The sequence below is a fragment of the Gekko japonicus genome, unplaced genomic scaffold, assembly GCF_001447785.1.
Source record: "Gekko japonicus isolate JY-2015 unplaced genomic scaffold, Gekko_japonicus_V1.1 scaffold2124, whole genome shotgun sequence".
Taxonomy (NCBI): domain Eukaryota; kingdom Metazoa; phylum Chordata; class Lepidosauria; order Squamata; family Gekkonidae; genus Gekko; species Gekko japonicus.
The window spans coordinates 289,421-300,327 of NW_015162015.1; the positions used below are offsets into that span (position 1 = coordinate 289,421).

The window sequence follows — 10,907 nt, forward strand, 5'->3', positions numbered from 1 at the left end:
AAAAGTGACTAAAAGGAGTATTAAGATACCTTAGGTCCATGACCCTGCCAAAACAGTAGCATTCAGATCAGAGACAAGCAATTTGATTCACAGAGAGACTAGCAAAAATGTCACAGCAAACTGACGAAACATCTGGCAGCAAAGAAGCAGATGGTTGCAAGGTTCCCTCACTGCCTTGAACAGCTCAGCTAGAACAGTGTTTCCCAGCCTGTGGGTCCTAACCCAAAAGTGGGTTGTGAAGCCTGTGAAAATAGGTCCCATGTTTTGCAGGGGTATTGATTTGTTTATGCTCTTTTTAAGTGGGTCCCCACATACAAAGTACATTTGGACTTGTGCATCACCATACCAAAAAGGCTAGACCCATCTAGCTAGATGAGCTTGAAGATGCAATGATGGTGCTAAAAGTAAGCCATCTTTACATTTTCGTAAGTATGCCATACACTCTATGCCATACATTCAATGACAGCCAACCCAGCCTTTCCACAATCTACATTGTTTTAAAGATGTTTCTGCTATGCAACAAAACCTTAACTTGGTTCTCATGAAGATGACCTGAAGTTACTGAAGCAAGATACCTGTATTTTTCATTAAAATATGCAGCTCTGAAATTCCTGTAGGTAGAGTACTCTGTCCTTGAATGGCTTACAGAAGGAAATTCACAGGCAACCTCTGCTGCGTCAGCTACACTGGTTCCCAGTGGAGTACCAGGTCAGGTTCAAGGTCTTGGTATTAACCTTTAAGGCCTTGAGTGGTCCGGGACCCACTTATCTTTGGGACCACCTCTTCTGATATGTCCCCCAAAGAGCTTTACGCTGGGCTGAGAACAGCTTATTGGTGATCCCCGGCCTGAAAGTCATCCGGCTGTCCTCAATCAGAGCCAGGACTTTCTCAGCCCTGGCTCCCACCTGGTGGAACTCTCTGCCAAACAACATCCATGCCCTGCGGGACCTGATGCAGTTCTGCAGGGCCCGCAAGGTAGAGGTGTTCCGCCAGGCTTTTGGTTGAGGACAGTGATGGGCACCCTCTTGGCTGGCACCCCCCCTCCTTCTCACGCTTTCTCCCTACTCCCATGAGGTGATGATAGTCGGAAATTTGATGTGTTAGCACCATTTGAAAAATGATTTTAACAAGTGTTTATTATATGTGTTTTTACTATGATATGTATCTCTATTGACGTTCATCACTCAGAGCCCTGAATATTCAGGGATTGGGCAATTCATAAATCCAAATAATAAATAAATAAATATTATCTGCATACTAGCCGCAAATCCAGCTGGGGGTGCAAATAATTTATGTTGTGTTAATGAAAAAAGAGATGAAACTAAGTATTTTTCCCATGGTTAAGTGGGCTTTTTAAATTTTTGCACCACAGAACATTCAAGGTTTGCTTGCTTTGAGTCAAACATCCAGCAAAGGCCCTCTTTCGCCATCTGAGAGCAACTGAAGCCAACTCCTCGTCATGGGGTGGGAGAAGAGTTCTTTTTGGTTCTTCCAAGCTCACCAGTCTCGGCCTATGGCTTTCCCCCTCCTCCTATTGCATGAAGTTCTTGGGAGAAGAGCTTCCCTTCCTGGCTGGGTTCAAAGCCATAGGTCTCCAGCTTCTCCGCATCAAAGGTGCCTTCCTGGAAGTACTTCTCGATGCTGGGGGCAACGGCCTCTTGGAAGAGGTTGCAGGGGGTGAGGGGTAGCTCGCTGCCTCTGCAGGGGAATGGTAGGAGACGTACAGCTGGAGCTTGAAGACAATCAGGTTAGACACCACTAGCTTGGGCACCGTCTTGCACAACAGCTTGAATTTCCTGCTACAAATTAGAAAGCTGGCAACCTTAGCGCCTCAGCTCTTGTAGGAGGACTATGGGCCCCCCTTGCTAGTCCAGGCCACTGTACGGTCAGTGGCACACATGAGGCCCCATGTCAGTTTGCCCAGAACCCCCATCAAAAAAAGCTATGAAGAGAGAGAGAGAAACTCAAGATGAGTTTCACGCCTTCCCCATTCTCTTTGACCAATTTTGCCTCAAATCAAAAGCCATTTTCAAGATGAAACTAAGTATTAATTAGCTGATGCTTCTGACAAAGTGTGCTCCAGCCAACAAAAGCATTTACCGTAACATTATGTGTTAATCTTTAAGGTGCCACAAGATTATTTGCTGTTTTGCCGCAACAGATTAAAACGGCTTTCCCTCTGGACTGAGAAACTAACAATTTTCACGTTTGACGCTTTATTGAGTAACAGATTTAAGGCACCAGTGAGAAACCGATTCTCACTGGGTATGCAGATGTATGTGCAGATCACAAACATACGATACAACAAATTCCCAATACAATCCTATGCAGAGTTACTCCAGTCTAAGCCCATTGATTTCAATGAGCTCAGACTGGGAAAACTGCATAGGATTGCACAGTCACTCACTCCCCCTTGCTGAGAAAAAATCCCTGCAAACACTAAAAATGGCAAAGGGAGAGGAGGAAAGAGAGAATCCACAAGACCGTTACTGACTTGTACCTGGATACCTGTTCCTACTCATTCCCACTTAATGCTAAAGTCACAAGGGTGGCCTGTGTAAGACAGAGCCAGCATGGTGTAAGTGGTTAGAGCGCCAAAGTAAGATCCGGGAGCCTCAGGTTTGAATCCCACTGTGCCAAAGAAGCCTCTTGGATGGCCTTGGGCCAGTAACACAACTCGGCCTGACTTACGTCACATGGATGTCGTGAAGATAAAATGCAGAAGAGAACAATGTAAGCAATTTTGGGTCCCCACTGGGGACCCAAACTGGGGAGAGAGGTGGGTACAAATTAAGTGTATAAATAAAACAAGCAACTACAAGTATTTAAAACAGAACTCAATACACACATAATTTTACATCTCTAGTCATCAGCAAAAACCCATTTCTGGGTCCTCAAATATCCTTTCAAGAGTGTGATCAAAAGGCGTCTTCAGGAAACACACACAAAGGCAGAGTGATATTATGCAACACTCATGTTATTTATACTGCTATAGGGGATGATCATGAAAGCAAACCCAGATTGCATGGTTGCTGGACACTTCCCGTACACAGGTACTGGGGGGGGGGCACCTTTTCTTGCTTACAGACAGCCTGCTGACCTAAAACAACTTTTCATCCACAATGATAAACTTCTTAAAAGTTAACATGGACTCTAGTACCAAGGTCTGCAACAAACCAAGATGCCAACTTTGCTCTCACATAGATCCCAGCAAAACCATTACTGGACCCAAAAGCATCAACTATACCATCTCAGTTTCATACTCCTACTCATTAGACATTAGAAACCACAACATTCAAAAACCAGGGGGGGGGGGGGGCATTTTAACCTTCCAGGCATTAGACCTAAAAGTGGCAGTTCTCTTACAAAGGGACTTCAAAGGGAGATTAGAGATACTGCTGAATTGCAACTAATAATGAAGCTTAAGACAATGCATCCTCCTGGACTGAATCAAGACCTGGGTTTCCTGTCTCATAACCAATCCATTTCTCCATGCCTACTACCCCTCTGCATATCATGCCTACTATGGTCCTTCACCTACTATTGTCATTTGGCATCTGAAATCACTCCACTCTCCAAGACATAAGAACAGATGGACTCACATTCTAGCTATATCTGAAGAAGTGAGCAGTGACTCATGAAAGCTCATACCCTGCCACAAATGTTGTTAGTCTTTAAGGTGCTACTGGACTATTGCTCTTTTCTACTGCTCCAGACAATAGTGTTTGGGGGGACAGGGCAATAGCTGAAAGTCCCCACATCTTGCATACACAAACATTAAGAAAGCAGAGGGAGAATTTAAAAAGCCAATATACTTATCCTGCATGACAAACATGGAATACCAGTTACTCCAGCCATGCAATATAGATGATAAACCTGACAGAAATGTTGTATTGCAAAGGAATTTCAGAAACAGACTGGAATGGGAGATTGCTGAATTACAAGTCATCACAACACTTAGGACAATGGAACCCCCAGGGCTTAACAGAGATATTGGGTTCTTATCTCACTACAGATGCTAAGTCACTCAGTTCTCACTTAAACCCAGAATTAAACTTTGTTGGTCTTAAAGGTGCCACTGGACTCAAACTGAGTTCTCACATCTGTTTATTAATGCCAGTATTATCTGTATGCTAATTTGCTGCTATTCACAGGTCTTACCATAGAATTACAGAATCATAGAGTTGGAAGGGACCTCCAGGTTCATCTAGTCCAACCCCTTGCACAATGCAGGAAATTCACAAAAACCTCCCCCTCCACACCTGCAGTGACCGCTGTTCCACGCCCAAAAGATGACAAAAAACCTCCAGGATCCCTAGCCAAACTGGCCTGGAGAAAAATTGCTTCCTGACCCCAAAGTGGAAATCAGCATTTTCCCTGAACCAACTGCTTTAATCCAATCTTCGCTATACTTATTGCTCAGTTACTTATGCATCTTGACTCTAATTAGCCCTTCCTGGCAACTAAGCCCCCCCACTCTCTCTCTCTACATATATGTAATTGTTGAGGAAGTCTTGTTTCAACGTATCTAAAGAAGTGTGCATGCGCTTGAAACCTCATACCCAGAATTGAACATTGTTGGTCTTAAAGGTACCACTGGAGTCAAGCTTTGTTCTGGCAGATAAATATACATTACTGATATCATGAGTAGTAGAGCTGTGTGAGAATCAGGGATGGTGGCAGGCATGGAATAGACTACGAAAAGAAGGCATGGTGCAGTGGGTAGAGTGCCAGACTAGGGCTGGCAAGATCTGGGTTCAAATTCTTACTCAGCCATTAAACTAAGTGAGTTATGAGGCCAGTCACTTGCTGTCAGCCTAGCAACATCACTGGGTTCTTCTGAAGATTTAATGGAGGCCCATGTATATCACCCTGAGACCACTGCATAGTATAAGACTGAGCAGTTTACCACCAGGAGATACTAAAGCCAGGGCAATATAAGAGATGTGTGCATTAAACGATTATGCTAGCAGAACAGGGATTTCTTTGGAACAGCATCTACAATACTTGTAAAGGGGGGGGGGACTGTCCTTATCTGCAGTGGAACAGGGCTCCCCAGGAGGTGAAAGCTATATGATAGACCTTAGCATGAAGGACAAAATTGTGAACCACAGCGATCCACTTGCCAAGCTGAGCAGCTCAAGTATGATTCTTGAGATGAATATGGCTTTTCTTTAGAAAGCAAAGAGCCAATGACAGAAAAATCAGTGCCTGCTGGGGTGGGGGAGAAATACACATTTTCTTCTCCAAATGACTGAAAAAGGAGGTTGTTCAGAGACAAGAGACCAGCTGGCTAACTAACCTGCCAGTGCTGCAAATACAGTTCACACTAACTTACTGACGTATAAGGGAGGTATCTGCTGTTGTGCTATGATTTGCTATATGTTAAAAATGGTAACAAAAGTAGTAGGGAACACACGTTCCATCTGCAGATTTTCAGCCACTGAGGTTTTTGATGAGGTCTGAAGTTCAGGCTTTTTCTGGTCTACAGGAATACACCGTGAAGTTATAGGAATGGATGAGGAGGGAAGGAACTGGATATTTAGGAAGCTCCCGAAGCAGGGAGAGCACCCAGGGTATTTTTCCTGCCTGTGCTGACATAATCCCCTTTTAAAGTCAAACGAACGAAAAGTCAACTAAACTGTATTTTGACAATAGGAAAATTCTGGCAAGGAGATGGGTATTCTGAGCCAAAAAAACACCACCTCCCTCCCTTTTACTTTTGCAACGTATGTACAGTAAAAGCTTTGTTATCTGGCACTCACAGGGAATAATGTTTGCAGATTAATCCAATGTGCCAGATATTTGGGCTGATCGCTCTGCTCTATCCTGAGAGACTACATCAAATCACCAAACCCAGCCCTATTATGAACACCACCTGACCCTTCCCTTTCTCCCCACGCCACACAGCTATCCTACACATCCTACAATGGCAGAGATTCCCAGGAGCCTGAATCCCGTGCCCAATACTAAATGGTGTGCTCCTGCAATATACGCACAGCCCTAATTACACGAGACACTGCACCCATGGTAAAGATTTTGGTGAAACTAGTGCCACTCAGACTTGTTCCACCACCCCAGCCATTTCTGTCAGACAGAACAGGTGCAGAAGAAGAGACAGCCATCAGGGGCCATGCTTAAATCAGTGCCCTAGCCCCACCCCTCTGAAACAGGATGTGGGGACAACACACTAGTTTAGTTGACTATAAAAGGAAATTTAAATATGTTCATGGTGGACAGGCCCATTAATGTTTATTAGTCATGATGACTAAGAGGGAATTCCCTGTTATGGAGGCAGTAATCCCTCGCAACACCAGTGCCAAGGGGCAACAACAGAGGTAGGCTTTGGCCTTTGTGCCATACTTGTAGGTATCTTGTTGACCATTGTGTAAAGCAGGATGCTGGACAGTATTGACCTCTGGTCTGACCCAATATGGCTATTCTTACATGTGTCTATTTGTTGCCAAGTTTCCTGACAGCTATTTTCTATCTGGAGCGGAACATGGTATCGATGTGAGCTGGAAATCATGTTGGATGGGGGCTAATTCAAGTTAATTTAGGTCTTAAATGGCTGATCATGAGTTGCCGTGTGAGGCTAGGAAGGTGAGGTATGAATGTTTTAAATAAGCATGTTTATGAAGGTACAACATTCTAGCCATGCTGCGGTGCCTAGCCATTATCATACCCACAAAGCTCTTCTGAAATTCAGGGAAAACGAAGGGCACAGAGGCCCCAGGCTTCACATATGGGCAAAGCTCACAGATGACCAGCTCCTTCTGGGGCCAGAGCTGCCATAGGGAGCCCCTTCAAATGACCATCTGTCTGTACCCACAGTCTTGGTAATCTGAGTGCAAAGTAGGGACAAGAGAGACTGTGTCACCAGTAGCAGTCACTGGGGAAGCGACAGATCCTATGAGAACAGAAAACTGTATAGAAACGGATGACACAGTTAGGAGGAGTTTCCAGTGCAAGGAGCACAGAAATAAAGTAGAGCAGTATTTGGGAATGGCATAACACTTAGAAAATTCATACTGAAGGGGGAGCTGTCAACCATATTTAGCAGTATTAGGGGGTTCTAATGACAGCACCTTGGGGGTTACTGGATCAGAGAGGGATATACATCCTATTATAATACAAACAAAGGGAAAACTGCATACTCTTGTAAGGTCACTGTTGAAAAAAGTGCTGAGTGAGGGGTTTGGTGTATGCAGGGGCAACGTGGCAGTACTATCAAGTTTCCAATGCTACATAAAACTCACAACCTGGCATTCTGTAGCAATTCATCCGGAATAACTACCTTTTCTCAGGTTCCCTGTTTTTGCTCTATAATCCAAATCACCCACAAAAGGGTGAACTGTTTTTCATTATTTTTTTTCCTGAAGCAGTGTGCATGCACATGAAACCTCATACCCAGAATTAAACTTTGCTGGTCTTAAAGGTGCCACTGGACTCAAACTCTGTTCTGTTGCTTCAGACCAACACGGTTACCACCCACCTGAATCTGTTTCTCAGTGTTAATTCACCCTTCTGTCAGAATTTTCTTGTTTGCAAAACAGGTTGTAAAAAGGATAACAAAAATGTTTACGTTCATCTTTAGTCCACATTCTTAACCTGAGAGTTGATGGGAACTGATTTATTCTCTGAAGATGGCTTTCCCAGAACTGATACCCACAATTTGCAGAGATGCCAGCAACTGAACTTTGGGCGGTATGCAGAGCTACGGCCTTCCCCTAATTCACAAGAGATCACTGGGTAAAACTGGGAAACTCTCTCCCTAAATTGCACAGGGCAGTCCTTCATTATGAGAATTTTGGAGGTTATTAAGAATACCATCTGAAGATACAAAGGCAGAGAAGCACACACACACATTTTTTGACTATACAAAGGCAGAGAAGCACACACACACACATTTTTTGACTTGAGATTATTAAGATTTTACAGGCAGAGATAGCTGTACGAAGAATGTATTGGGAGAAAAGCTACCAGTTCAAAGGTAATAAACCTTATTTGATACCACTGAGAAAGCAGAATGACATTACAGTAGGATCTTCCCCCATTCTGTCCCTGTAGAGACCCTGCATGCCACTAACTCGGTTGGTGCAACCCAGTTATGCCAATCCTGACACAGAAGAGTCTTCACATTGCCCTTTGTGTAAGTGATCTGCTGAAAGGTTGTAGGTATGTTCAATGGGGTTGCTAATGAAGTGAGACATGCAGCAGAGTCTATGCATGTTTGCTTGGGGAGGGGGAAAGCCCAAATGAGTTCAAGGGGACTCTCTTGCAAACAAGTTAAGATTAGGACTACAGCCTGAAAAGTTACATTCAGGTGGGCAGCCGTGTTGGTCTGAAGCAGCAGAAAAACACATTTTCCACGTGTCTGAGGAAGTGTGGGTGCACACGAAAGCTCACATCTTGAATAAAACTTTGTTGGTCTTAAAGGGTGCCACTGGACTCAAACTTTGAAAAGTTATATGCAACTCAAAAAGGTCTGCAGCAATGCTCCCTCTAAGCTGTGGAGTCTTGTGAGTAAAAATTCTACTTGGTGAGCTACTTGCATTAAAGTTGTGAGCCAGCGATTTGGCTACTGCATAAACTAGTCTGCTCTGGAGCCATCCCTTCCTGAGCTGAGACAAAAATGTGTGAGCCGGAGGCTAAAAAACTGTGAGCTAGCTCACACTAACTCAGCTTAGAGGGAATACTGGTCTGCAGGAAAGATTCTCACCGTCACACCATGATTTGGGAGATGCCAGATTACTGTTCTCTTGAGACTGTTCGTGAGAGACTAATTTCAGGGGTTGGCTAACACGGAGGAAAACTATGCAGGGACATTGAAATACTGAAAAACAGGACAGTCACTAGAGGCTTATGCTGCCTCCTCAATATGGGGGCATTCTGGAGCAGTTTTGAGATGCAGGGTACTTGGGAGTTAAAGTGAAACTAGCAGACAGAGCTTGGTTTAAGGCAACCCCTCTTAAAAATCACCAAGGAATACACCAAATGTGTTGTGGACTTGGACTTATTGGAGTAGAGGAACCTCTGAAAAGAGCAACAATTATATATCCAAGGGAAAAAATGCAGAATGAAGGGAAGGTGAATTTAGTCACAAATCAGCTGCTCTGAAGACAGAGCTACACTGTTGTTTCAGAAAATGTGCACTTTCAAACCCATATTGCTGAGGGCACACACTGAGGGTAGGGAAGAGGGTAAACTGTAGGAAAGAATCAGGAGGTGGCAATGCTGGTCTTCTCATGCCTGTGTCCTACCTTCCAAAACTGCTCCCCCCCACACACACACACACACTTTGTTGGGCTTTCTTCCAGCCTCAGAAGCAAACTTTGGGGGGGGGGATCAAAAAAGGCCCAGCAGAGGAAGATTTAAGTATCCCTTTCCATGTGCTGATTCTCCCTTGGAAGTCACCCCCTAGACGCACACACCTATACCCTGTATCAGCATTACCAGAGCGACACAGGGCTGGGAACCCCACATTTCTCTTACAACGTGTGGCTATTCTCTAAAGTAGCTGGCAGCCGTATAAGAGGAGGAGGAGGAAGATCTGAGCAAGGAAGTATTCACAAGGGCTACTGCAGGAGTGCGCAAGGGGTTTTGAGATTACATGGCTGAGGACACTGTGTCCTGGAAGAGCCCCTACACAGAGGTACACAAGACCGAGGCCCACACCACTTTACCGATATGCTGTTTTTAAAGACTCTAAATTTGCAAGCAAGGTTCTTTTTAAAACGTGACTTGTGCGGTGCTTAATAAGTAAAAGTAGTGCAGACAATTAATAACATTCGGCATGGGGGGGGGCTCAGCAGAGGTGGTTGAGGGAGGGTGTCACGGTCAAAATGGAGTGAAGAAACAGCTGCATTTTTAACACATTTTGCGCATAGGACCCAATGAGGAGTCCCTTAAGAGACAGAAGTACACTTAATAAACATTATTAGACACAGGGGACTCTACATAGGTAGATATTTGGGGGGGGGGGTCTCACAGGCACTCTGGGGAGGCAGGGAAAAGCAGCCGAATTTTTTTTGAAAACAACTCTCAGCAACTCCAGGCATTCGAAGTACAACACCTAACTAATAATCTTAGTGGATTCTTAAACACGGGGAGGGTGGCTCAAAGGAGGTCGAACACCGCCAGACACTTTAAAGGAGGAGGAGGAGTAAATACCTTTTTTAAACCATACCCTGCACAGCCCTAAGGGAGCTGAGCCTCTTAATACCGTATTTCCTGGAAAGGAAGATGACCCTGAGCATAAGGCGACCCCCCCCAATAATGTCAGACACACAAACACACACACCACGTTGTTCTTGGACATAAACCCTTAACATGCAGGCGAATGGGAGGAGGCGACCCCGCTCTCTTCTTCTACAGCGGAGTACCTGTCAGAGAACCCTGGCTCGCTTGGGAGCCAAAGCTGCTGGCCTGTAGCTACCATGGGGGGGCATGGGGCCTGGCCCCCTCGTGTTCCTTCTGGGCCCCCTCCCTCCCGGGCTGCCCCCCAAAGTGCTCCAACTCACCACCTGCCCTGTGCTTTCATTTAATCAGCTGGCGGGCCCCCTCCCCCAAATCCCCCTAGCTACGGGGCAGCGACGCTGTAAACACCCAGAGCAGAGATCCACTTCGCTGCTGACAAAGGGGTGGAGAGAGATCCCGGAAAGTATCCGTGGGATCCTCAGAGACCTGGTCTGTGGAGGAAGGCGAAGCCGCGTGCGCGCCCGAGCCGAGCTCCGCTTCGCCCGGAGCCGAACGCGTCTAGCCAGAGCCGCATCTCACCCCCCATCTCAGAAATTATCCGTGGGATCCTCAGAGACCTGGTCTGTGGAGGAAGGCGAAGCCGCGTGCGCGCCCGAGCCGAGCTCCGCTTCGCCCGGAGCCGAACGCGTCTAGCCAGAGCCGCATCT

At 45.6% G+C, this 10,907-nt stretch overlaps 1 pseudogene; it reads right to left on the bottom strand.

Annotated features, from left to right (window-relative positions):
• Nucleotides 1-1,531: 1,531 nt before the first annotated feature.
• LOC107105508 overlaps nt 1,532-10,907 on the bottom strand; it is a 22,129-nt pseudogene continuing 12,753 nt past the window's right edge.